The 22,052-nt window shown below is 53.3% G+C and overlaps 13 non-coding genes and 3 pseudogenes across 13 annotated transcripts; all 16 read left to right on the top strand.

The window, feature by feature from the left end:
- The first annotated feature begins 845 nt into the window (after positions 1–845).
- Positions 846–1,036, top strand: LOC149431602 (U2 spliceosomal RNA). The gene has a single exon (XR_016309223.1). It is a non-coding gene; the product is annotated as a U2 spliceosomal RNA (small nuclear RNA).
- Positions 1,037–1,993: 957 nt separating this feature from the next.
- LOC149431603 (U2 spliceosomal RNA) lies at positions 1,994–2,184 on the top strand. The gene has a single exon (XR_016309224.1). It is a non-coding gene; the product is annotated as a U2 spliceosomal RNA (small nuclear RNA).
- A 957-nt stretch (positions 2,185–3,141) lies between these two features.
- LOC149431604 (U2 spliceosomal RNA) lies at positions 3,142–3,332 on the top strand. The gene has a single exon (XR_016309227.1). It is a non-coding gene; the product is annotated as a U2 spliceosomal RNA (small nuclear RNA).
- Positions 3,333–4,289: 957 nt separating this feature from the next.
- On the top strand, positions 4,290–4,480 carry LOC149431605 (U2 spliceosomal RNA). Its single transcript, XR_016309228.1, has one exon. It is a non-coding gene; the product is annotated as a U2 spliceosomal RNA (small nuclear RNA).
- Positions 4,481–5,437: 957 nt separating this feature from the next.
- On the top strand, positions 5,438–5,628 carry LOC149431606 (U2 spliceosomal RNA). The gene has a single exon (XR_016309229.1). It is a non-coding gene; the product is annotated as a U2 spliceosomal RNA (small nuclear RNA).
- Positions 5,629–6,585: 957 nt separating this feature from the next.
- Positions 6,586–6,776, top strand: LOC149431607 (U2 spliceosomal RNA). Its single transcript, XR_016309230.1, has one exon. It is a non-coding gene; the product is annotated as a U2 spliceosomal RNA (small nuclear RNA).
- Positions 6,777–7,733: 957 nt separating this feature from the next.
- Positions 7,734–7,924, top strand: LOC149431608 (U2 spliceosomal RNA). Its single transcript, XR_016309231.1, has one exon. It is a non-coding gene; the product is annotated as a U2 spliceosomal RNA (small nuclear RNA).
- A 957-nt stretch (positions 7,925–8,881) lies between these two features.
- On the top strand, positions 8,882–9,072 carry LOC149431609 (U2 spliceosomal RNA). Its single transcript, XR_016309232.1, has one exon. It is a non-coding gene; the product is annotated as a U2 spliceosomal RNA (small nuclear RNA).
- Positions 9,073–10,029: 957 nt separating this feature from the next.
- Positions 10,030–10,220, top strand: LOC149431610 (U2 spliceosomal RNA). The gene has a single exon (XR_016309233.1). It is a non-coding gene; the product is annotated as a U2 spliceosomal RNA (small nuclear RNA).
- Positions 10,221–11,177: 957 nt separating this feature from the next.
- On the top strand, positions 11,178–11,368 carry LOC149431611 (U2 spliceosomal RNA). Its single transcript, XR_016309234.1, has one exon. It is a non-coding gene; the product is annotated as a U2 spliceosomal RNA (small nuclear RNA).
- Positions 11,369–12,325: 957 nt separating this feature from the next.
- On the top strand, positions 12,326–12,516 carry LOC149431612 (U2 spliceosomal RNA). Its single transcript, XR_016309235.1, has one exon. It is a non-coding gene; the product is annotated as a U2 spliceosomal RNA (small nuclear RNA).
- Positions 12,517–13,473: 957 nt separating this feature from the next.
- LOC149431613 (U2 spliceosomal RNA) lies at positions 13,474–13,664 on the top strand. Its single transcript, XR_016309236.1, has one exon. It is a non-coding gene; the product is annotated as a U2 spliceosomal RNA (small nuclear RNA).
- A 957-nt stretch (positions 13,665–14,621) lies between these two features.
- LOC149431614 (U2 spliceosomal RNA) lies at positions 14,622–14,812 on the top strand. The gene has a single exon (XR_016309238.1). It is a non-coding gene; the product is annotated as a U2 spliceosomal RNA (small nuclear RNA).
- A 957-nt stretch (positions 14,813–15,769) lies between these two features.
- On the top strand, positions 15,770–15,926 carry LOC149431615 (U2 spliceosomal RNA; annotated as a pseudogene).
- Positions 15,927–20,743: 4,817 nt separating this feature from the next.
- LOC149431616 (U2 spliceosomal RNA) lies at positions 20,744–20,953 on the top strand (annotated as a pseudogene).
- A 957-nt stretch (positions 20,954–21,910) lies between these two features.
- Positions 21,911–22,052, top strand: LOC149431617 (U2 spliceosomal RNA; annotated as a pseudogene; the record flags this gene model as incomplete).

Raw genomic sequence — 22,052 nt, forward strand, 5'->3', positions numbered from 1 at the left:
TGGGAGTGATCGAGGCCCATCCCAGTGGTCCTAACCAGCCTTGGCCTTGGCTCCTGCAGACCAGACGGCAGCCTGCTGGCTTCATTGTGTTGTGTGTTATTGTTGTTGTCCTCCTCCTCATTGTGCCTTATCTGTGTTTGTTGCTGATAACTCCTAACGAGGTGTGAAAAGCCTCATTCCATTAAAGGTGTTTTTAACCCTGGGTGTGCCTGTGTGCTTTTGTTTGGTGCGTGTCACTTTCTTGCTTTCATTCTTGCTGGGCTTGCCTGGATGGGACGACGTGCCCAATGGCCTGAAAAGAAGCGAGGAGAGTCAGCAAGCTCTCTGTCTCTCCATCCGAAGGAAAGCAGGAAGTCAGCTGGCTGGGAAGCCGAGCTTTCAGCCCGTCCGAAGGAGGAAGGAGGGAGGCCTGGCTGGAAGCAACCCGAGAGAGAGAGCTGCTGCTCTGCTCAGCTCGACTCTGGGACGGCCGCTCGAGCTGCCGCACGGATATGCCATGCCAAGGCCTGTGTCTCCCTCTAGTGGCCCGCCTCGCCCGCGTCGCCCTAGAGGCGGGGCCATGCAAACGACCGTGCTGCTGATTTCTCCCCAAACCAGCAGCACCTGCTGGTGCCCACTTGGGCTAGAGGAGGAGCAGACTGGGCCCAGGGGATGGAAGCCAAGTGTCCAGGGAGGGAGTGGAGGCAGGGGAGCCAGGCCCTGGGCCAGAGGTGTGAATTTTGGCAGCCCCAGCCACCTGGGAGAGCCCTGCGGAGGAGTGGGCCCCCTGCGGCCCGTGGAGCTCTCAGCGAGCCCGTCCCCTCTGCCCGTTCGGGCGGCCCTCGGGTAGGCCCGAGTTTCCGGTTATCGCTTCTCGGCCTTTTGGCTAAGATCAAGTGTAGTATCTGTTCTTATCAGTTTAATATCTGATACGTCCCCTATCTGGGGACCATATATTAAATGGATTTTTAGAACAGGGAGATGGAAGAAGAGCTTGCTCTGTCCACTCCACGCATCGACCTGGTATTGCAGTACCTCCAGGACCGGTGCACCCCTCTTATGCGGTTTTCCAAAAGCAGACATAGAAGAAGAGAAATGACTACGACAAGCAGTCACTCTCCTTTCTTTCCCCAAGAAGGAAAGGAAAGGGCACAAGGTCACACCTGTGATGGGAGTGATCGAGGCCCATCCCAGTGGTCCTAACCAGCCTTGGCCTTGGCTCCTGCAGACCAGACGGCAGCCTGCTGGCTTCATTGTGTTGTGTGTTATTGTTGTTGTCCTCCTCCTCATTGTGCCTTATCTGTGTTTGTTGCTGATAACTCCTAACGAGGTGTGAAAAGCCTCATTCCATTAAAGGTGTTTTTAACCCTGGGTGTGCCTGTGTGCTTTTGTTTGGTGCGTGTCACTTTCTTGCTTTCATTCTTGCTGGGCTTGCCTGGATGGGACGACGTGCCCAATGGCCTGAAAAGAAGCGAGGAGAGTCAGCAAGCTCTCTGTCTCTCCATCCGAAGGAAAGCAGGAAGTCAGCTGGCTGGGAAGCCGAGCTTTCAGCCCGTCCGAAGGAGGAAGGAGGGAGGCCTGGCTGGAAGCAACCCGAGAGAGAGAGCTGCTGCTCTGCTCAGCTCGACTCTGGGACGGCCGCTCGAGCTGCCGCACGGATATGCCATGCCAAGGCCTGTGTCTCCCTCTAGTGGCCCGCCTCGCCCGCGTCGCCCTAGAGGCGGGGCCATGCAAACGACCGTGCTGCTGATTTCTCCCCAAACCAGCAGCACCTGCTGGTGCCCACTTGGGCTAGAGGAGGAGCAGACTGGGCCCAGGGGATGGAAGCCAAGTGTCCAGGGAGGGAGTGGAGGCAGGGGAGCCAGGCCCTGGGCCAGAGGTGTGAATTTTGGCAGCCCCAGCCACCTGGGAGAGCCCTGCGGAGGAGTGGGCCCCCTGCGGCCCGTGGAGCTCTCAGCGAGCCCGTCCCCTCTGCCCGTTCGGGCGGCCCTCGGGTAGGCCCGAGTTTCCGGTTATCGCTTCTCGGCCTTTTGGCTAAGATCAAGTGTAGTATCTGTTCTTATCAGTTTAATATCTGATACGTCCCCTATCTGGGGACCATATATTAAATGGATTTTTAGAACAGGGAGATGGAAGAAGAGCTTGCTCTGTCCACTCCACGCATCGACCTGGTATTGCAGTACCTCCAGGACCGGTGCACCCCTCTTATGCGGTTTTCCAAAAGCAGACATAGAAGAAGAGAAATGACTACGACAAGCAGTCACTCTCCTTTCTTTCCCCAAGAAGGAAAGGAAAGGGCACAAGGTCACACCTGTGATGGGAGTGATCGAGGCCCATCCCAGTGGTCCTAACCAGCCTTGGCCTTGGCTCCTGCAGACCAGACGGCAGCCTGCTGGCTTCATTGTGTTGTGTGTTATTGTTGTTGTCCTCCTCCTCATTGTGCCTTATCTGTGTTTGTTGCTGATAACTCCTAACGAGGTGTGAAAAGCCTCATTCCATTAAAGGTGTTTTTAACCCTGGGTGTGCCTGTGTGCTTTTGTTTGGTGCGTGTCACTTTCTTGCTTTCATTCTTGCTGGGCTTGCCTGGATGGGACGACGTGCCCAATGGCCTGAAAAGAAGCGAGGAGAGTCAGCAAGCTCTCTGTCTCTCCATCCGAAGGAAAGCAGGAAGTCAGCTGGCTGGGAAGCCGAGCTTTCAGCCCGTCCGAAGGAGGAAGGAGGGAGGCCTGGCTGGAAGCAACCCGAGAGAGAGAGCTGCTGCTCTGCTCAGCTCGACTCTGGGACGGCCGCTCGAGCTGCCGCACGGATATGCCATGCCAAGGCCTGTGTCTCCCTCTAGTGGCCCGCCTCGCCCGCGTCGCCCTAGAGGCGGGGCCATGCAAACGACCGTGCTGCTGATTTCTCCCCAAACCAGCAGCACCTGCTGGTGCCCACTTGGGCTAGAGGAGGAGCAGACTGGGCCCAGGGGATGGAAGCCAAGTGTCCAGGGAGGGAGTGGAGGCAGGGGAGCCAGGCCCTGGGCCAGAGGTGTGAATTTTGGCAGCCCCAGCCACCTGGGAGAGCCCTGCGGAGGAGTGGGCCCCCTGCGGCCCGTGGAGCTCTCAGCGAGCCCGTCCCCTCTGCCCGTTCGGGCGGCCCTCGGGTAGGCCCGAGTTTCCGGTTATCGCTTCTCGGCCTTTTGGCTAAGATCAAGTGTAGTATCTGTTCTTATCAGTTTAATATCTGATACGTCCCCTATCTGGGGACCATATATTAAATGGATTTTTAGAACAGGGAGATGGAAGAAGAGCTTGCTCTGTCCACTCCACGCATCGACCTGGTATTGCAGTACCTCCAGGACCGGTGCACCCCTCTTATGCGGTTTTCCAAAAGCAGACATAGAAGAAGAGAAATGACTACGACAAGCAGTCACTCTCCTTTCTTTCCCCAAGAAGGAAAGGAAAGGGCACAAGGTCACACCTGTGATGGGAGTGATCGAGGCCCATCCCAGTGGTCCTAACCAGCCTTGGCCTTGGCTCCTGCAGACCAGACGGCAGCCTGCTGGCTTCATTGTGTTGTGTGTTATTGTTGTTGTCCTCCTCCTCATTGTGCCTTATCTGTGTTTGTTGCTGATAACTCCTAACGAGGTGTGAAAAGCCTCATTCCATTAAAGGTGTTTTTAACCCTGGGTGTGCCTGTGTGCTTTTGTTTGGTGCGTGTCACTTTCTTGCTTTCATTCTTGCTGGGCTTGCCTGGATGGGACGACGTGCCCAATGGCCTGAAAAGAAGCGAGGAGAGTCAGCAAGCTCTCTGTCTCTCCATCCGAAGGAAAGCAGGAAGTCAGCTGGCTGGGAAGCCGAGCTTTCAGCCCGTCCGAAGGAGGAAGGAGGGAGGCCTGGCTGGAAGCAACCCGAGAGAGAGAGCTGCTGCTCTGCTCAGCTCGACTCTGGGACGGCCGCTCGAGCTGCCGCACGGATATGCCATGCCAAGGCCTGTGTCTCCCTCTAGTGGCCCGCCTCGCCCGCGTCGCCCTAGAGGCGGGGCCATGCAAACGACCGTGCTGCTGATTTCTCCCCAAACCAGCAGCACCTGCTGGTGCCCACTTGGGCTAGAGGAGGAGCAGACTGGGCCCAGGGGATGGAAGCCAAGTGTCCAGGGAGGGAGTGGAGGCAGGGGAGCCAGGCCCTGGGCCAGAGGTGTGAATTTTGGCAGCCCCAGCCACCTGGGAGAGCCCTGCGGAGGAGTGGGCCCCCTGCGGCCCGTGGAGCTCTCAGCGAGCCCGTCCCCTCTGCCCGTTCGGGCGGCCCTCGGGTAGGCCCGAGTTTCCGGTTATCGCTTCTCGGCCTTTTGGCTAAGATCAAGTGTAGTATCTGTTCTTATCAGTTTAATATCTGATACGTCCCCTATCTGGGGACCATATATTAAATGGATTTTTAGAACAGGGAGATGGAAGAAGAGCTTGCTCTGTCCACTCCACGCATCGACCTGGTATTGCAGTACCTCCAGGACCGGTGCACCCCTCTTATGCGGTTTTCCAAAAGCAGACATAGAAGAAGAGAAATGACTACGACAAGCAGTCACTCTCCTTTCTTTCCCCAAGAAGGAAAGGAAAGGGCACAAGGTCACACCTGTGATGGGAGTGATCGAGGCCCATCCCAGTGGTCCTAACCAGCCTTGGCCTTGGCTCCTGCAGACCAGACGGCAGCCTGCTGGCTTCATTGTGTTGTGTGTTATTGTTGTTGTCCTCCTCCTCATTGTGCCTTATCTGTGTTTGTTGCTGATAACTCCTAACGAGGTGTGAAAAGCCTCATTCCATTAAAGGTGTTTTTAACCCTGGGTGTGCCTGTGTGCTTTTGTTTGGTGCGTGTCACTTTCTTGCTTTCATTCTTGCTGGGCTTGCCTGGATGGGACGACGTGCCCAATGGCCTGAAAAGAAGCGAGGAGAGTCAGCAAGCTCTCTGTCTCTCCATCCGAAGGAAAGCAGGAAGTCAGCTGGCTGGGAAGCCGAGCTTTCAGCCCGTCCGAAGGAGGAAGGAGGGAGGCCTGGCTGGAAGCAACCCGAGAGAGAGAGCTGCTGCTCTGCTCAGCTCGACTCTGGGACGGCCGCTCGAGCTGCCGCACGGATATGCCATGCCAAGGCCTGTGTCTCCCTCTAGTGGCCCGCCTCGCCCGCGTCGCCCTAGAGGCGGGGCCATGCAAACGACCGTGCTGCTGATTTCTCCCCAAACCAGCAGCACCTGCTGGTGCCCACTTGGGCTAGAGGAGGAGCAGACTGGGCCCAGGGGATGGAAGCCAAGTGTCCAGGGAGGGAGTGGAGGCAGGGGAGCCAGGCCCTGGGCCAGAGGTGTGAATTTTGGCAGCCCCAGCCACCTGGGAGAGCCCTGCGGAGGAGTGGGCCCCCTGCGGCCCGTGGAGCTCTCAGCGAGCCCGTCCCCTCTGCCCGTTCGGGCGGCCCTCGGGTAGGCCCGAGTTTCCGGTTATCGCTTCTCGGCCTTTTGGCTAAGATCAAGTGTAGTATCTGTTCTTATCAGTTTAATATCTGATACGTCCCCTATCTGGGGACCATATATTAAATGGATTTTTAGAACAGGGAGATGGAAGAAGAGCTTGCTCTGTCCACTCCACGCATCGACCTGGTATTGCAGTACCTCCAGGACCGGTGCACCCCTCTTATGCGGTTTTCCAAAAGCAGACATAGAAGAAGAGAAATGACTACGACAAGCAGTCACTCTCCTTTCTTTCCCCAAGAAGGAAAGGAAAGGGCACAAGGTCACACCTGTGATGGGAGTGATCGAGGCCCATCCCAGTGGTCCTAACCAGCCTTGGCCTTGGCTCCTGCAGACCAGACGGCAGCCTGCTGGCTTCATTGTGTTGTGTGTTATTGTTGTTGTCCTCCTCCTCATTGTGCCTTATCTGTGTTTGTTGCTGATAACTCCTAACGAGGTGTGAAAAGCCTCATTCCATTAAAGGTGTTTTTAACCCTGGGTGTGCCTGTGTGCTTTTGTTTGGTGCGTGTCACTTTCTTGCTTTCATTCTTGCTGGGCTTGCCTGGATGGGACGACGTGCCCAATGGCCTGAAAAGAAGCGAGGAGAGTCAGCAAGCTCTCTGTCTCTCCATCCGAAGGAAAGCAGGAAGTCAGCTGGCTGGGAAGCCGAGCTTTCAGCCCGTCCGAAGGAGGAAGGAGGGAGGCCTGGCTGGAAGCAACCCGAGAGAGAGAGCTGCTGCTCTGCTCAGCTCGACTCTGGGACGGCCGCTCGAGCTGCCGCACGGATATGCCATGCCAAGGCCTGTGTCTCCCTCTAGTGGCCCGCCTCGCCCGCGTCGCCCTAGAGGCGGGGCCATGCAAACGACCGTGCTGCTGATTTCTCCCCAAACCAGCAGCACCTGCTGGTGCCCACTTGGGCTAGAGGAGGAGCAGACTGGGCCCAGGGGATGGAAGCCAAGTGTCCAGGGAGGGAGTGGAGGCAGGGGAGCCAGGCCCTGGGCCAGAGGTGTGAATTTTGGCAGCCCCAGCCACCTGGGAGAGCCCTGCGGAGGAGTGGGCCCCCTGCGGCCCGTGGAGCTCTCAGCGAGCCCGTCCCCTCTGCCCGTTCGGGCGGCCCTCGGGTAGGCCCGAGTTTCCGGTTATCGCTTCTCGGCCTTTTGGCTAAGATCAAGTGTAGTATCTGTTCTTATCAGTTTAATATCTGATACGTCCCCTATCTGGGGACCATATATTAAATGGATTTTTAGAACAGGGAGATGGAAGAAGAGCTTGCTCTGTCCACTCCACGCATCGACCTGGTATTGCAGTACCTCCAGGACCGGTGCACCCCTCTTATGCGGTTTTCCAAAAGCAGACATAGAAGAAGAGAAATGACTACGACAAGCAGTCACTCTCCTTTCTTTCCCCAAGAAGGAAAGGAAAGGGCACAAGGTCACACCTGTGATGGGAGTGATCGAGGCCCATCCCAGTGGTCCTAACCAGCCTTGGCCTTGGCTCCTGCAGACCAGACGGCAGCCTGCTGGCTTCATTGTGTTGTGTGTTATTGTTGTTGTCCTCCTCCTCATTGTGCCTTATCTGTGTTTGTTGCTGATAACTCCTAACGAGGTGTGAAAAGCCTCATTCCATTAAAGGTGTTTTTAACCCTGGGTGTGCCTGTGTGCTTTTGTTTGGTGCGTGTCACTTTCTTGCTTTCATTCTTGCTGGGCTTGCCTGGATGGGACGACGTGCCCAATGGCCTGAAAAGAAGCGAGGAGAGTCAGCAAGCTCTCTGTCTCTCCATCCGAAGGAAAGCAGGAAGTCAGCTGGCTGGGAAGCCGAGCTTTCAGCCCGTCCGAAGGAGGAAGGAGGGAGGCCTGGCTGGAAGCAACCCGAGAGAGAGAGCTGCTGCTCTGCTCAGCTCGACTCTGGGACGGCCGCTCGAGCTGCCGCACGGATATGCCATGCCAAGGCCTGTGTCTCCCTCTAGTGGCCCGCCTCGCCCGCGTCGCCCTAGAGGCGGGGCCATGCAAACGACCGTGCTGCTGATTTCTCCCCAAACCAGCAGCACCTGCTGGTGCCCACTTGGGCTAGAGGAGGAGCAGACTGGGCCCAGGGGATGGAAGCCAAGTGTCCAGGGAGGGAGTGGAGGCAGGGGAGCCAGGCCCTGGGCCAGAGGTGTGAATTTTGGCAGCCCCAGCCACCTGGGAGAGCCCTGCGGAGGAGTGGGCCCCCTGCGGCCCGTGGAGCTCTCAGCGAGCCCGTCCCCTCTGCCCGTTCGGGCGGCCCTCGGGTAGGCCCGAGTTTCCGGTTATCGCTTCTCGGCCTTTTGGCTAAGATCAAGTGTAGTATCTGTTCTTATCAGTTTAATATCTGATACGTCCCCTATCTGGGGACCATATATTAAATGGATTTTTAGAACAGGGAGATGGAAGAAGAGCTTGCTCTGTCCACTCCACGCATCGACCTGGTATTGCAGTACCTCCAGGACCGGTGCACCCCTCTTATGCGGTTTTCCAAAAGCAGACATAGAAGAAGAGAAATGACTACGACAAGCAGTCACTCTCCTTTCTTTCCCCAAGAAGGAAAGGAAAGGGCACAAGGTCACACCTGTGATGGGAGTGATCGAGGCCCATCCCAGTGGTCCTAACCAGCCTTGGCCTTGGCTCCTGCAGACCAGACGGCAGCCTGCTGGCTTCATTGTGTTGTGTGTTATTGTTGTTGTCCTCCTCCTCATTGTGCCTTATCTGTGTTTGTTGCTGATAACTCCTAACGAGGTGTGAAAAGCCTCATTCCATTAAAGGTGTTTTTAACCCTGGGTGTGCCTGTGTGCTTTTGTTTGGTGCGTGTCACTTTCTTGCTTTCATTCTTGCTGGGCTTGCCTGGATGGGACGACGTGCCCAATGGCCTGAAAAGAAGCGAGGAGAGTCAGCAAGCTCTCTGTCTCTCCATCCGAAGGAAAGCAGGAAGTCAGCTGGCTGGGAAGCCGAGCTTTCAGCCCGTCCGAAGGAGGAAGGAGGGAGGCCTGGCTGGAAGCAACCCGAGAGAGAGAGCTGCTGCTCTGCTCAGCTCGACTCTGGGACGGCCGCTCGAGCTGCCGCACGGATATGCCATGCCAAGGCCTGTGTCTCCCTCTAGTGGCCCGCCTCGCCCGCGTCGCCCTAGAGGCGGGGCCATGCAAACGACCGTGCTGCTGATTTCTCCCCAAACCAGCAGCACCTGCTGGTGCCCACTTGGGCTAGAGGAGGAGCAGACTGGGCCCAGGGGATGGAAGCCAAGTGTCCAGGGAGGGAGTGGAGGCAGGGGAGCCAGGCCCTGGGCCAGAGGTGTGAATTTTGGCAGCCCCAGCCACCTGGGAGAGCCCTGCGGAGGAGTGGGCCCCCTGCGGCCCGTGGAGCTCTCAGCGAGCCCGTCCCCTCTGCCCGTTCGGGCGGCCCTCGGGTAGGCCCGAGTTTCCGGTTATCGCTTCTCGGCCTTTTGGCTAAGATCAAGTGTAGTATCTGTTCTTATCAGTTTAATATCTGATACGTCCCCTATCTGGGGACCATATATTAAATGGATTTTTAGAACAGGGAGATGGAAGAAGAGCTTGCTCTGTCCACTCCACGCATCGACCTGGTATTGCAGTACCTCCAGGACCGGTGCACCCCTCTTATGCGGTTTTCCAAAAGCAGACATAGAAGAAGAGAAATGACTACGACAAGCAGTCACTCTCCTTTCTTTCCCCAAGAAGGAAAGGAAAGGGCACAAGGTCACACCTGTGATGGGAGTGATCGAGGCCCATCCCAGTGGTCCTAACCAGCCTTGGCCTTGGCTCCTGCAGACCAGACGGCAGCCTGCTGGCTTCATTGTGTTGTGTGTTATTGTTGTTGTCCTCCTCCTCATTGTGCCTTATCTGTGTTTGTTGCTGATAACTCCTAACGAGGTGTGAAAAGCCTCATTCCATTAAAGGTGTTTTTAACCCTGGGTGTGCCTGTGTGCTTTTGTTTGGTGCGTGTCACTTTCTTGCTTTCATTCTTGCTGGGCTTGCCTGGATGGGACGACGTGCCCAATGGCCTGAAAAGAAGCGAGGAGAGTCAGCAAGCTCTCTGTCTCTCCATCCGAAGGAAAGCAGGAAGTCAGCTGGCTGGGAAGCCGAGCTTTCAGCCCGTCCGAAGGAGGAAGGAGGGAGGCCTGGCTGGAAGCAACCCGAGAGAGAGAGCTGCTGCTCTGCTCAGCTCGACTCTGGGACGGCCGCTCGAGCTGCCGCACGGATATGCCATGCCAAGGCCTGTGTCTCCCTCTAGTGGCCCGCCTCGCCCGCGTCGCCCTAGAGGCGGGGCCATGCAAACGACCGTGCTGCTGATTTCTCCCCAAACCAGCAGCACCTGCTGGTGCCCACTTGGGCTAGAGGAGGAGCAGACTGGGCCCAGGGGATGGAAGCCAAGTGTCCAGGGAGGGAGTGGAGGCAGGGGAGCCAGGCCCTGGGCCAGAGGTGTGAATTTTGGCAGCCCCAGCCACCTGGGAGAGCCCTGCGGAGGAGTGGGCCCCCTGCGGCCCGTGGAGCTCTCAGCGAGCCCGTCCCCTCTGCCCGTTCGGGCGGCCCTCGGGTAGGCCCGAGTTTCCGGTTATCGCTTCTCGGCCTTTTGGCTAAGATCAAGTGTAGTATCTGTTCTTATCAGTTTAATATCTGATACGTCCCCTATCTGGGGACCATATATTAAATGGATTTTTAGAACAGGGAGATGGAAGAAGAGCTTGCTCTGTCCACTCCACGCATCGACCTGGTATTGCAGTACCTCCAGGACCGGTGCACCCCTCTTATGCGGTTTTCCAAAAGCAGACATAGAAGAAGAGAAATGACTACGACAAGCAGTCACTCTCCTTTCTTTCCCCAAGAAGGAAAGGAAAGGGCACAAGGTCACACCTGTGATGGGAGTGATCGAGGCCCATCCCAGTGGTCCTAACCAGCCTTGGCCTTGGCTCCTGCAGACCAGACGGCAGCCTGCTGGCTTCATTGTGTTGTGTGTTATTGTTGTTGTCCTCCTCCTCATTGTGCCTTATCTGTGTTTGTTGCTGATAACTCCTAACGAGGTGTGAAAAGCCTCATTCCATTAAAGGTGTTTTTAACCCTGGGTGTGCCTGTGTGCTTTTGTTTGGTGCGTGTCACTTTCTTGCTTTCATTCTTGCTGGGCTTGCCTGGATGGGACGACGTGCCCAATGGCCTGAAAAGAAGCGAGGAGAGTCAGCAAGCTCTCTGTCTCTCCATCCGAAGGAAAGCAGGAAGTCAGCTGGCTGGGAAGCCGAGCTTTCAGCCCGTCCGAAGGAGGAAGGAGGGAGGCCTGGCTGGAAGCAACCCGAGAGAGAGAGCTGCTGCTCTGCTCAGCTCGACTCTGGGACGGCCGCTCGAGCTGCCGCACGGATATGCCATGCCAAGGCCTGTGTCTCCCTCTAGTGGCCCGCCTCGCCCGCGTCGCCCTAGAGGCGGGGCCATGCAAACGACCGTGCTGCTGATTTCTCCCCAAACCAGCAGCACCTGCTGGTGCCCACTTGGGCTAGAGGAGGAGCAGACTGGGCCCAGGGGATGGAAGCCAAGTGTCCAGGGAGGGAGTGGAGGCAGGGGAGCCAGGCCCTGGGCCAGAGGTGTGAATTTTGGCAGCCCCAGCCACCTGGGAGAGCCCTGCGGAGGAGTGGGCCCCCTGCGGCCCGTGGAGCTCTCAGCGAGCCCGTCCCCTCTGCCCGTTCGGGCGGCCCTCGGGTAGGCCCGAGTTTCCGGTTATCGCTTCTCGGCCTTTTGGCTAAGATCAAGTGTAGTATCTGTTCTTATCAGTTTAATATCTGATACGTCCCCTATCTGGGGACCATATATTAAATGGATTTTTAGAACAGGGAGATGGAAGAAGAGCTTGCTCTGTCCACTCCACGCATCGACCTGGTATTGCAGTACCTCCAGGACCGGTGCACCCCTCTTATGCGGTTTTCCAAAAGCAGACATAGAAGAAGAGAAATGACTACGACAAGCAGTCACTCTCCTTTCTTTCCCCAAGAAGGAAAGGAAAGGGCACAAGGTCACACCTGTGATGGGAGTGATCGAGGCCCATCCCAGTGGTCCTAACCAGCCTTGGCCTTGGCTCCTGCAGACCAGACGGCAGCCTGCTGGCTTCATTGTGTTGTGTGTTATTGTTGTTGTCCTCCTCCTCATTGTGCCTTATCTGTGTTTGTTGCTGATAACTCCTAACGAGGTGTGAAAAGCCTCATTCCATTAAAGGTGTTTTTAACCCTGGGTGTGCCTGTGTGCTTTTGTTTGGTGCGTGTCACTTTCTTGCTTTCATTCTTGCTGGGCTTGCCTGGATGGGACGACGTGCCCAATGGCCTGAAAAGAAGCGAGGAGAGTCAGCAAGCTCTCTGTCTCTCCATCCGAAGGAAAGCAGGAAGTCAGCTGGCTGGGAAGCCGAGCTTTCAGCCCGTCCGAAGGAGGAAGGAGGGAGGCCTGGCTGGAAGCAACCCGAGAGAGAGAGCTGCTGCTCTGCTCAGCTCGACTCTGGGACGGCCGCTCGAGCTGCCGCACGGATATGCCATGCCAAGGCCTGTGTCTCCCTCTAGTGGCCCGCCTCGCCCGCGTCGCCCTAGAGGCGGGGCCATGCAAACGACCGTGCTGCTGATTTCTCCCCAAACCAGCAGCACCTGCTGGTGCCCACTTGGGCTAGAGGAGGAGCAGACTGGGCCCAGGGGATGGAAGCCAAGTGTCCAGGGAGGGAGTGGAGGCAGGGGAGCCAGGCCCTGGGCCAGAGGTGTGAATTTTGGCAGCCCCAGCCACCTGGGAGAGCCCTGCGGAGGAGTGGGCCCCCTGCGGCCCGTGGAGCTCTCAGCGAGCCCGTCCCCTCTGCCCGTTCGGGCGGCCCTCGGGTAGGCCCGAGTTTCCGGTTATCGCTTCTCGGCCTTTTGGCTAAGATCAAGTGTAGTATCTGTTCTTATCAGTTTAATATCTGATACGTCCCCTATCTGGGGACCATATATTAAATGGATTTTTAGAACAGGGAGATGGAAGAAGAGCTTGCTCTGTCCACTCCACGCATCGACCTGGTATTGCAGTACCTCCAGGACCGGTGCACCCCTCTTATGCGGTTTTCCAAAAGCAGACATAGAAGAAGAGAAATGACTACGACAAGCAGTCACTCTCCTTTCTTTCCCCAAGAAGGAAAGGAAAGGGCACAAGGTCACACCTGTGATGGGAGTGATCGAGGCCCATCCCAGTGGTCCTAACCAGCCTTGGCCTTGGCTCCTGCAGACCAGACGGCAGCCTGCTGGCTTCATTGTGTTGTGTGTTATTGTTGTTGTCCTCCTCCTCATTGTGCCTTATCTGTGTTTGTTGCTGATAACTCCTAACGAGGTGTGAAAAGCCTCATTCCATTAAAGGTGTTTTTAACCCTGGGTGTGCCTGTGTGCTTTTGTTTGGTGCGTGTCACTTTCTTGCTTTCATTCTTGCTGGGCTTGCCTGGATGGGACGACGTGCCCAATGGCCTGAAAAGAAGCGAGGAGAGTCAGCAAGCTCTCTGTCTCTCCATCCGAAGGAAAGCAGGAAGTCAGCTGGCTGGGAAGCCGAGCTTTCAGCCCGTCCGAAGGAGGAAGGAGGGAGGCCTGGCTGGAAGCAACCCGAGAGAGAGAGCTGCTGCTCTGCTCAGCTCGACTCTGGGACGGCCGCTCGAGCTGCCGCACGGATATGCCATGCCAAGGCCTGTGTCTCCCTCTAGTGGCCCGCCTCGCCCGCGTCGCCCTAGAGGCGGGGCCATGCAAACGACCGTGCTGCTGATTTCTCCCCAAACCAGCAGCACCTGCTGGTGCCCACTTGGGCTAGAGGAGGAGCAGACTGGGCCCAGGGGATGGAAGCCAAGTGTCCAGGGAGGGAGTGGAGGCAGGGGAGCCAGGCCCTGGGCCAGAGGTGTGAATTTTGGCAGCCCCAGCCACCTGGGAGAGCCCTGCGGAGGAGTGGGCCCCCTGCGGCCCGTGGAGCTCTCAGCGAGCCCGTCCCCTCTGCCCGTTCGGGCGGCCCTCGGGTAGGCCCGAGTTTCCGGTTATCGCTTCTCGGCCTTTTGGCTAAGATCAAGTGTAGTATCTGTTCTTATCAGTTTAATATCTGATACGTCCCCTATCTGGGGACCATATATTAAATGGATTTTTAGAACAGGGAGATGGAAGAAGAGCTTGCTCTGTCCACTCCACGCATCGACCTGGTATTGCAGTACCTCCAGGACCGGTGCACCCCTCTTATGCGGTTTTCCAAAAGCAGACATAGAAGAAGAGAAATGACTACGACAAGCAGTCACTCTCCTTTCTTTCCCCAAGAAGGAAAGGAAAGGGCACAAGGTCACACCTGTGATGGGAGTGATCGAGGCCCATCCCAGTGGTCCTAACCAGCCTTGGCCTTGGCTCCTGCAGACCAGACGGCAGCCTGCTGGCTTCATTGTGTTGTGTGTTATTGTTGTTGTCCTCCTCCTCATTGTGCCTTATCTGTGTTTGTTGCTGATAACTCCTAACGAGGTGTGAAAAGCCTCATTCCATTAAAGGTGTTTTTAACCCTGGGTGTGCCTGTGTGCTTTTGTTTGGTGCGTGTCACTTTCTTGCTTTCATTCTTGCTGGGCTTGCCTGGATGGGACGACGTGCCCAATGGCCTGAAAAGAAGCGAGGAGAGTCAGCAAGCTCTCTGTCTCTCCATCCGAAGGAAAGCAGGAAGTCAGCTGGCTGGGAAGCCGAGCTTTCAGCCCGTCCGAAGGAGGAAGGAGGGAGGCCTGGCTGGAAGCAACCCGAGAGAGAGAGCTGCTGCTCTGCTCAGCTCGACTCTGGGACGGCCGCTCGAGCTGCCGCACGGATATGCCATGCCAAGGCCTGTGTCTCCCTCTAGTGGCCCGCCTCGCCCGCGTCGCCCTAGAGGCGGGGCCATGCAAACGACCGTGCTGCTGATTTCTCCCCAAACCAGCAGCACCTGCTGGTGCCCACTTGGGCTAGAGGAGGAGCAGACTGGGCCCAGGGGATGGAAGCCAAGTGTCCAGGGAGGGAGTGGAGGCAGGGGAGCCAGGCCCTGGGCCAGAGGTGTGAATTTTGGCAGCCCCAGCCACCTGGGAGAGCCCTGCGGAGGAGTGGGCCCCCTGCGGCCCGTGGAGCTCTCAGCGAGCCCGTCCCCTCTGCCCGTTCGGGCGGCCCTCGGGTAGGCCCGAGTTTCCGGTTATCGCTTCTCGGCCTTTTGGCTAAGATCAAGTGTAGTATCTGTTCTTATCAGTTTAATATCTGATACGTCCCCTATCTGGGGACCATATATTAAATGGATTTTTAGAACAGGGAGATGGAAGAAGAGCTTGCTCTGTCCACTCCACGCATCGACCTGGTATTGCAGTACCTCCAGGACCGGTGCACCCCTCTTATGCGGTTTTCCAAAAGCAGACATAGAAGAAGAGAAATGACTACGACAAGCAGTCACTCTCCTTTCTTTCCCCAAGAAGGAAAGGAAAGGGCACAAGGTCACACCTGTGATGGGAGTGATCGAGGCCCATCCCAGTGGTCCTAACCAGCCTTGGCCTTGGCTCCTGCAGACCAGACGGCAGCCTGCTGGCTTCATTGTGTTGTGTGTTATTGTTGTTGTCCTCCTCCTCATTGTGCCTTATCTGTGTTTGTTGCTGATAACTCCTAACGAGGTGTGAAAAGCCTCATTCCATTAAAGGTGTTTTTAACCCTGGGTGTGCCTGTGTGCTTTTGTTTGGTGCGTGTCACTTTCTTGCTTTCATTCTTGCTGGGCTTGCCTGGATGGGACGACGTGCCCAATGGCCTGAAAAGAAGCGAGGAGAGTCAGCAAGCTCTCTGTCTCTCCATCCGAAGGAAAGCAGGAAGTCAGCTGGCTGGGAAGCCGAGCTTTCAGCCCGTCCGAAGGAGGAAGGAGGGAGGCCTGGCTGGAAGCAACCCGAGAGAGAGAGCTGCTGCTCTGCTCAGCTCGACTCTGGGACGGCCGCTCGAGCTGCCGCACGGATATGCCATGCCAAGGCCTGTGTCTCCCTCTAGTGGCCCGCCTCGCCCGCGTCGCCCTAGAGGCGGGGCCATGCAAACGACCGTGCTGCTGATTTCTCCCCAAACCAGCAGCACCTGCTGGTGCCCACTTGGGCTAGAGGAGGAGCAGACTGGGCCCAGGGGATGGAAGCCAAGTGTCCAGGGAGGGAGTGGAGGCAGGGGAGCCAGGCCCTGGGCCAGAGGTGTGAATTTTGGCAGCCCCAGCCACCTGGGAGAGCCCTGCGGAGGAGTGGGCCCCCTGCGGCCCGTGGAGCTCTCAGCGAGCCCGTCCCCTCTGCCCGTTCGGGCGGCCCTCGGGTAGGCCCGAGTTTCCGGTTATCGCTTCTCGGCCTTTTGGCTAAGATCAAGTGTAGTATCTGTTCTTATCAGTCCAGGCCTTAGGGCCTGGGCCTGAGTCTGACTACACTTGATTTGGTAACCAGGGATCTGGTTATCCTGAAGCATATATTGGTGGTGTTTTCCTTCCAAACTATAGGATGGAGAGAGACGGACACACCTCAGCGGCTCCTGAAGTGCGCTTTCGCAATGCAGCTAAAATTGCAATCTTGGATGGTGCGGTGGACGAGGACTGTGCGAAACTCGTGATGGAGAAAGTCTTGATGCCCTGTGGAGTGGAGGGTAAGCAACTCATTTGCATGGCTGAATACAGGAACCAGGGAGTGGTAGAATTAGTGTTTACTGACTATGCAAGATATAACAGCTTCAAAGCCTGCTGGGAAGAGAAGAGGGAGGAGCCCTGCATGCATAATTTTAGAGTGGAGTTTCTGCATAGGAGTCCTTGGAAGATGGTCACGGTTATGATGTATAACCCATATGTCACTACAAGAGAAGTTACTGAGTATCTTAAAATTGAATGTGAATCGGTGGAATTTGTAAAACTTATCTACAACAGTGTGGGAGTGTGGTCAGGAAAACGACTATACCGCTGTCGTTTCTTTGCAAATGACTTTACTGAGGATCATGTGGAGCATATCAAGCAAACATTTCAAATTGGGCGCAATAGAGGTTTCTTAAAATACTCAGGAATGCCTGCTTACTGCTGGAAATGTGGAGAGATGGGGCATGTGACTCAAAACTGTGATCTTTTAAAAAAATGCACTAACTGCTCAGCACTAGGTCATTTGGCTGATAAATGTGACATCCCTAAAGCCTGTACCCATTGTCAAAGCACTGATCATCTGTACGCGGACTGCCCTGATAGGGTGCAAACTTTTGCTGAGAAAGTTGCAGGGGGTAAGAAAGCTAGATGCACACCACCTGAAGTAGAGGATGAGGATGTCTTGCGACAAGTGGTGGAGATGGAGAAGGAGATTGAGATGGAGAAAAGTTCTGCTGATGGAAATCAGGAGGCGGTGAAAAGTGTAGCTATGCCAACCTACAGCTGTGCGGTACAGTTAGCAAATGCGTTTGCACCTCTAGAGTTGGTGGAGGAAGAAGATAGTGTGCATGAAGGAAATGAGGACATGGACTGTCATGTAGACAAGGAAGAGAGACCCCCGGAGGGGAATCAGGAGGAGGAAGTGCAGTGCAAAAGAAGAAAGGTGTCTCCGGATACGGCGGAAGACCTTTTCAGTGGTCTGGGGTCGCCAGATTCTTTTTCCTGGACTGTAGATCTAGCAAAGGAAGAGGAGGATGCAGTGTCAGTGTCTTCTGAACCTGGTGTGGAACGTCTGCTACAAGATACCAGGCATTTAGACACGGGATAAAATCCCTGTGTGCCATTTGCTTATCTCCTTTGCCTCAGCAATGTTGCTGTCCATCGCATCCTTAAATGTGCGATCAATTGCAAATGATAAGCGGCGAATGGCAATTTTTGACTTCTTTTATACAGTTTGTGCTGATATTATTTTAATACAAGAATGTGGGGTGGATTTTAGGTTGTCATATGAAGAGATGGAGAAGGATTGGAAGTGTGGGCCCTCTGTGTGGTCTGGGGAGAATGGGGTTAAAAGCACAGGTGTGGGTGTCCTAGTTAAATCTTCTCATCTGACAGTTGAAAATGTGATACATATTGAACCAGGAAGAGCGCTGTTAGTAAAAATTTCAGCTTGGGGTGAATGCATCCGAATTATTAATGTTTATGCGTCGGTCAGAAAGAATGAACGGTGTGAGTTATTAGAAAAAATAAAATTTTTCTTAGTGGGTAGGGAACCGGTATTAGTGATGGGCGATTTTAATTGCATCTTATGCCCTGAGGATAGACAAGGAGATGGTACACTGGATAGATCTTCTAAACTCCTAAGGGACATATGTGAGGATCTTAATTTGCATGATGTGTGGCGATTGGTGGGGACAGAAGAGAATAGGTTTACCTGGCAAAATGCAAATTTCAAATCCAGGATTGATCATTGCCTTGTCTCTGCTGGCTTTGAGGCAGTGACTTGGGAAGTGAAACCTAACTTGTTTTCGGATCACATGATGCTATTGGTCCAACTGCGTGTAGAGGGTTGTGTGAGGGTACAGAGAAGTTTGTGGAAGTTGAATGTCTTGTTATTGCAGAGTGAACAGAGTTGTAAGGAGTTTCGTGAGTTGTATGCAAGGTGGAAGAATGCCAAACTCAAGTTTAGGAATACACGAAAGTGGTGGGATTGGTTTAAACAAAAGTGCAAGGTTTTTTTCTGTCGCATAGGAATTAAAAGAAAAAAAGAACAAATGCGACAGTACTTTACTTTGAACGCTAGATGGCAGTGTTTGTTGAAATTAGAGGGAATGGGGATGGATGTACAGGAGGACTTGAAGCAGGTTAGAGAAGAGAGGAATAAATGGATAGTTGAAAAAGGGAAAGAAATTATATATAGGGCAAAAGTGGATGCATTAGAATTGAATGAGAAATGTACGCGGTTCTTTTTTAAAAGGTGTGTGCAGAAGAAAGCTGTGATTGCTGAGATTGATGGATGTAAGGATGCTGCAGGAATGGAAAATAAAGTTTTTGATTTTTATACCAGGTTATTTTCTCGGAAACATATTGATCCTTCTTTTTATAACGATTTTTTGGCTAAATTAGAGTATCAGTTGGACAGGAGTATGCATGATGGCTTGCTTCGGGACGTGACGTGTGCGGAGTTGGAGCTGACGGTTAAGAGTATGACAAAAGGGAAAACGCCAGGGGATGATGGGCTGAGTGTGGAATTCTATTTACAATTTTGGGAGGATGTGAAGGAAGATTTGTGTGAAATGGTGAATGCTGTATTTGAGTCCGGAGAATTGAGTGAGTCACAGAAAGGAGGTATCGTTACTTTAATATTTAAAAAGGGGGATAGAACGGATATTAAAAATTATAGACCCATTACCTTATTGAATGTGGATTATAAGATCATTGCGAAAGTGTTAGCAAATAGAATGAAAGATGTGATTTCTTGTGTGGTGGGTGAAAGTCAAGTGTGCGCCGTACCAGGTAGGAGTGTATGGGAAAATTTGATATTGTTGAGAGATGTTTTGAGTGATGTCATGAGTAGGAAACGTGGGGTGGCTGTGCTTTCGTTTGATTTTGAGAAAGCTTATGATAGAGTGAGTCATGACTTTATGTTTCTTGTGTTGGAGAGAATGAATTTACCTGCTGGTTTTGTGAGAATGGTGAAAACGTTATATAATAATGTGTTCTCTCGTGTTTTAGTGAACGGTAGGTTGACTGATAATATTGATATATTTTCTGGGGTTCGTCAAGGGTGTCCTTTGTCGCCTGTCCTATTCATCTGCTGCATAGAACCTTTGATCGTTAGTTTAGTAAAGGAGAAAGTGATAAGGGGGGTTACTATCCCTGGGAGTGGTGGGAGGGATGCTAAAGTTTTAAGCTATATGGATGATGTGGCGGTATTGTGTGCGGATGTGAGGTCAGTTAAGAGAGCGGTGTTTGTGGCTGAATGTTTTTGTGCAGCATCAGGGTTCAAGATAAATTTAGATAAGAGTGTGTGTTGTGGGTTTGGTACTTGGAATGATTGTGTAGGTCTTAAGCTTAAGGTGATTAATGAGCAAATAAAGGTGTTGGGGATTATTTTTGATTCACAAAATACTGGAGTCAAATGCTGGGAGGGTGTTGTTGAGCGAATCAAAAAAAAAGTGGATTTCTGGAAACTTCGTGATTTAACCTTCACAGGGAAAATTTTATTGATTAAAGCCATCATATTGCCAATTTTGCTCTACACGGGCTTAGTTTATTTCCCTGCTGAGATTTTTGTTAAACGAATTATTAGAGACCTCTTTATGTTTCTTTGGGGTGCAAAAATGGAGAGAGTCAAACGTGCAATTTTATATAAAGAAGAAGAAAAGGGGGGTAGGGGTATGCCTGATGTGCGTTTATTTCTAAGCGTAAGGTATGTGAGTATGATGATTAAAATCAGTGGGCAGAATACTCTTCCTGGGCATATGATCCGGTATAGTGGAGGTCGTATCTGGAGGAGATATAAGTGGGTGTCTGCGGAATTGAACAAGCCATGCTCAGATGTTCTAACACCTCCTTATAAAATTCTATTTGGGTTTATCCAAAAATATGCGTTGTATGAATGTGAGGCTCATGATTTTCAAAGACCTAAACTAATTATCCAAAGAATTTTGAGAGCTCAATGTATAGTGAGAGTGGAGAGGTACAGTGAGGATGTGTCCAAGGACGTGTGGAACATGGTACTCAATCGAAATCTTACTAATAGTCAGAGGGACCTGGGTTGGCAGGTGGTTCATGAATGTTTACCGGTCAAAGCATTTCAGTATAGGAGGGGGTTAATAAGATCAGGTCGTTGCCCCAGACATCCTTGTGCTAATGAGGAATCGGTCATGCATTTCATCTGGAATTGTCCTTTTGCACAGTGTTTTTGGAAGCGAGTTGGGAACATTTTGCGTTGTCTAACGGGAATACAATCTTTGTGTTATGAGAAGGTGGTGTACGGCCTGCTTTTAGGTGCAGTGTCCGGTAAACAAACCATGGCGTGGAGAATTATAAGTGCTGGGAAAGAAGTATTGTGGCAATGTCGGGGTATTTTGGTACGACAGCGGGAATTGATTTCAGTGGATGAAAGCATTAAATTTTTGTTAGCAAAAATGTTTTTATATTACTTATGGGATCGGCGGAGCTTGGGAGATACTGCTAAAATAGAGTGGGGAGTAGATACCTGGTCCCAGTTTAAGTAAGGTTTTTTTTGGTTCACTTTACTTGATGTACACTTATTAAAAAAAAAAAAAAAAAAAAAAAAAAAAAAAAAAAGAGAAAAACCCAAAATAAGTGATGTGCCTAGTAGACTCAACATAAGGAGTTCCTGTGCTGATGTCTATCTGCAGTTAAGTTCCTAATTGCAGTGCTGATATTTTGGTAAAAAAAAAAAAAAAAAAAAAAAAAAAAAAAAAAAAAAAAAAAAAAATCTGTTCTTATCAGTTTAATATCTGATACGTCCCCTATCTGGGGACCATATATTAAATGGATTTTTAGAACAGGGAGATGGAAGAAGAGCTTGCTCTGTCCACTCCACGCATCGACCTGGTATTGCAGTACCTCCAGGACCGGTGCACCCCTCTTATGCGGTTTTCCAAAAGCAGACATAGAAGAAGAGAAATGACTACGACAAGCAGTCACTCTCCTTTCTTTCCCCAAGAAGGAAAGGAAAGGGCACAAGGTCACACCTGTGATGGGAGTGATCGAGGCCCATCCCAGTGGTCCTAACCAGCCTTGGCCTTGGCTCCTGCAGACCAGACGGCAGCCTGCTGGCTTCATTGTGTTGTGTGTTATTGTTGTTGTCCTCCTCCTCATTGTGCCTTATCTGTGTTTGTTGCTGATAACTCCTAACGAGGTGTGAAAAGCCTCATTCCATTAAAGGTGTTTTTAACCCTGGGTGTGCCTGTGTGCTTTTGTTTGGTGCGTGTCACTTTCTTGCTTTCATTCTTGCTGGGCTTGCCTGGATGGGACGACGTGCCCAATGGCCTGAAAAGAAGCGAGGAGAGTCAGCAAGCTCTCTGTCTCTCCATCCGAAGGAAAGCAGGAAGTCAGCTGGCTGGGAAGCCGAGCTTTCAGCCCGTCCGAAGGAGGAAGGAGGGAGGCCTGGCTGGAAGCAACCCGAGAGAGAGAGCTGCTGCTCTGCTCAGCTCGACTCTGGGACGGCCGCTCGAGCTGCCGCACGGATATGCCATGCCAAGGCCTGTGTCTCCCTCTAGTGGCCCGCCTCGCCCGCGTCGCCCTAGAGGCGGGGCCATGCAAACGACCGTGCTGCTGATTTCTCCCCAAACCAGCAGCACCTGCTGGTGCCCACTTGGGCTAGAGGAGGAGCAGACTGGGCCCAGGGGATGGAAGCCAAGTGTCCAGGGAGGGAGTGGAGGCAGGGGAGCCAGGCCCTGGGCCAGAGGTGTGAATTTTGGCAGCCCCAGCCACCTGGGAGAGCCCTGCGGAGGAGTGGGCCCCCTGCGGCCCGTGGAGCTCTCAGCGAGCCCGTCCCCTCTGCCCGTTCGGGCGGCCCTCGGGTAGGCCCGAGTTTCCGGTTATCGCTTCTCGGCCTTTTGGCTAAGATCAAGTGTAGTATCTGTTCTTATCAGTTTAATATCTGATACGTCCCCTATCTGGGGACCATATATTAAATGGATTTTTAGAACAGGGAGATGGAAGAAGAGCTTGCTCTGTCCACT

Source organism: Staurois parvus, unplaced genomic scaffold (genome assembly GCF_062004578.1).
Source record: "Staurois parvus isolate SC_StPar_1 unplaced genomic scaffold, SC_StPar_1.0 ptg002205l, whole genome shotgun sequence".
In the NCBI taxonomy this organism is placed as follows: Eukaryota; Metazoa; Chordata; class Amphibia; order Anura; family Ranidae; genus Staurois; species Staurois parvus.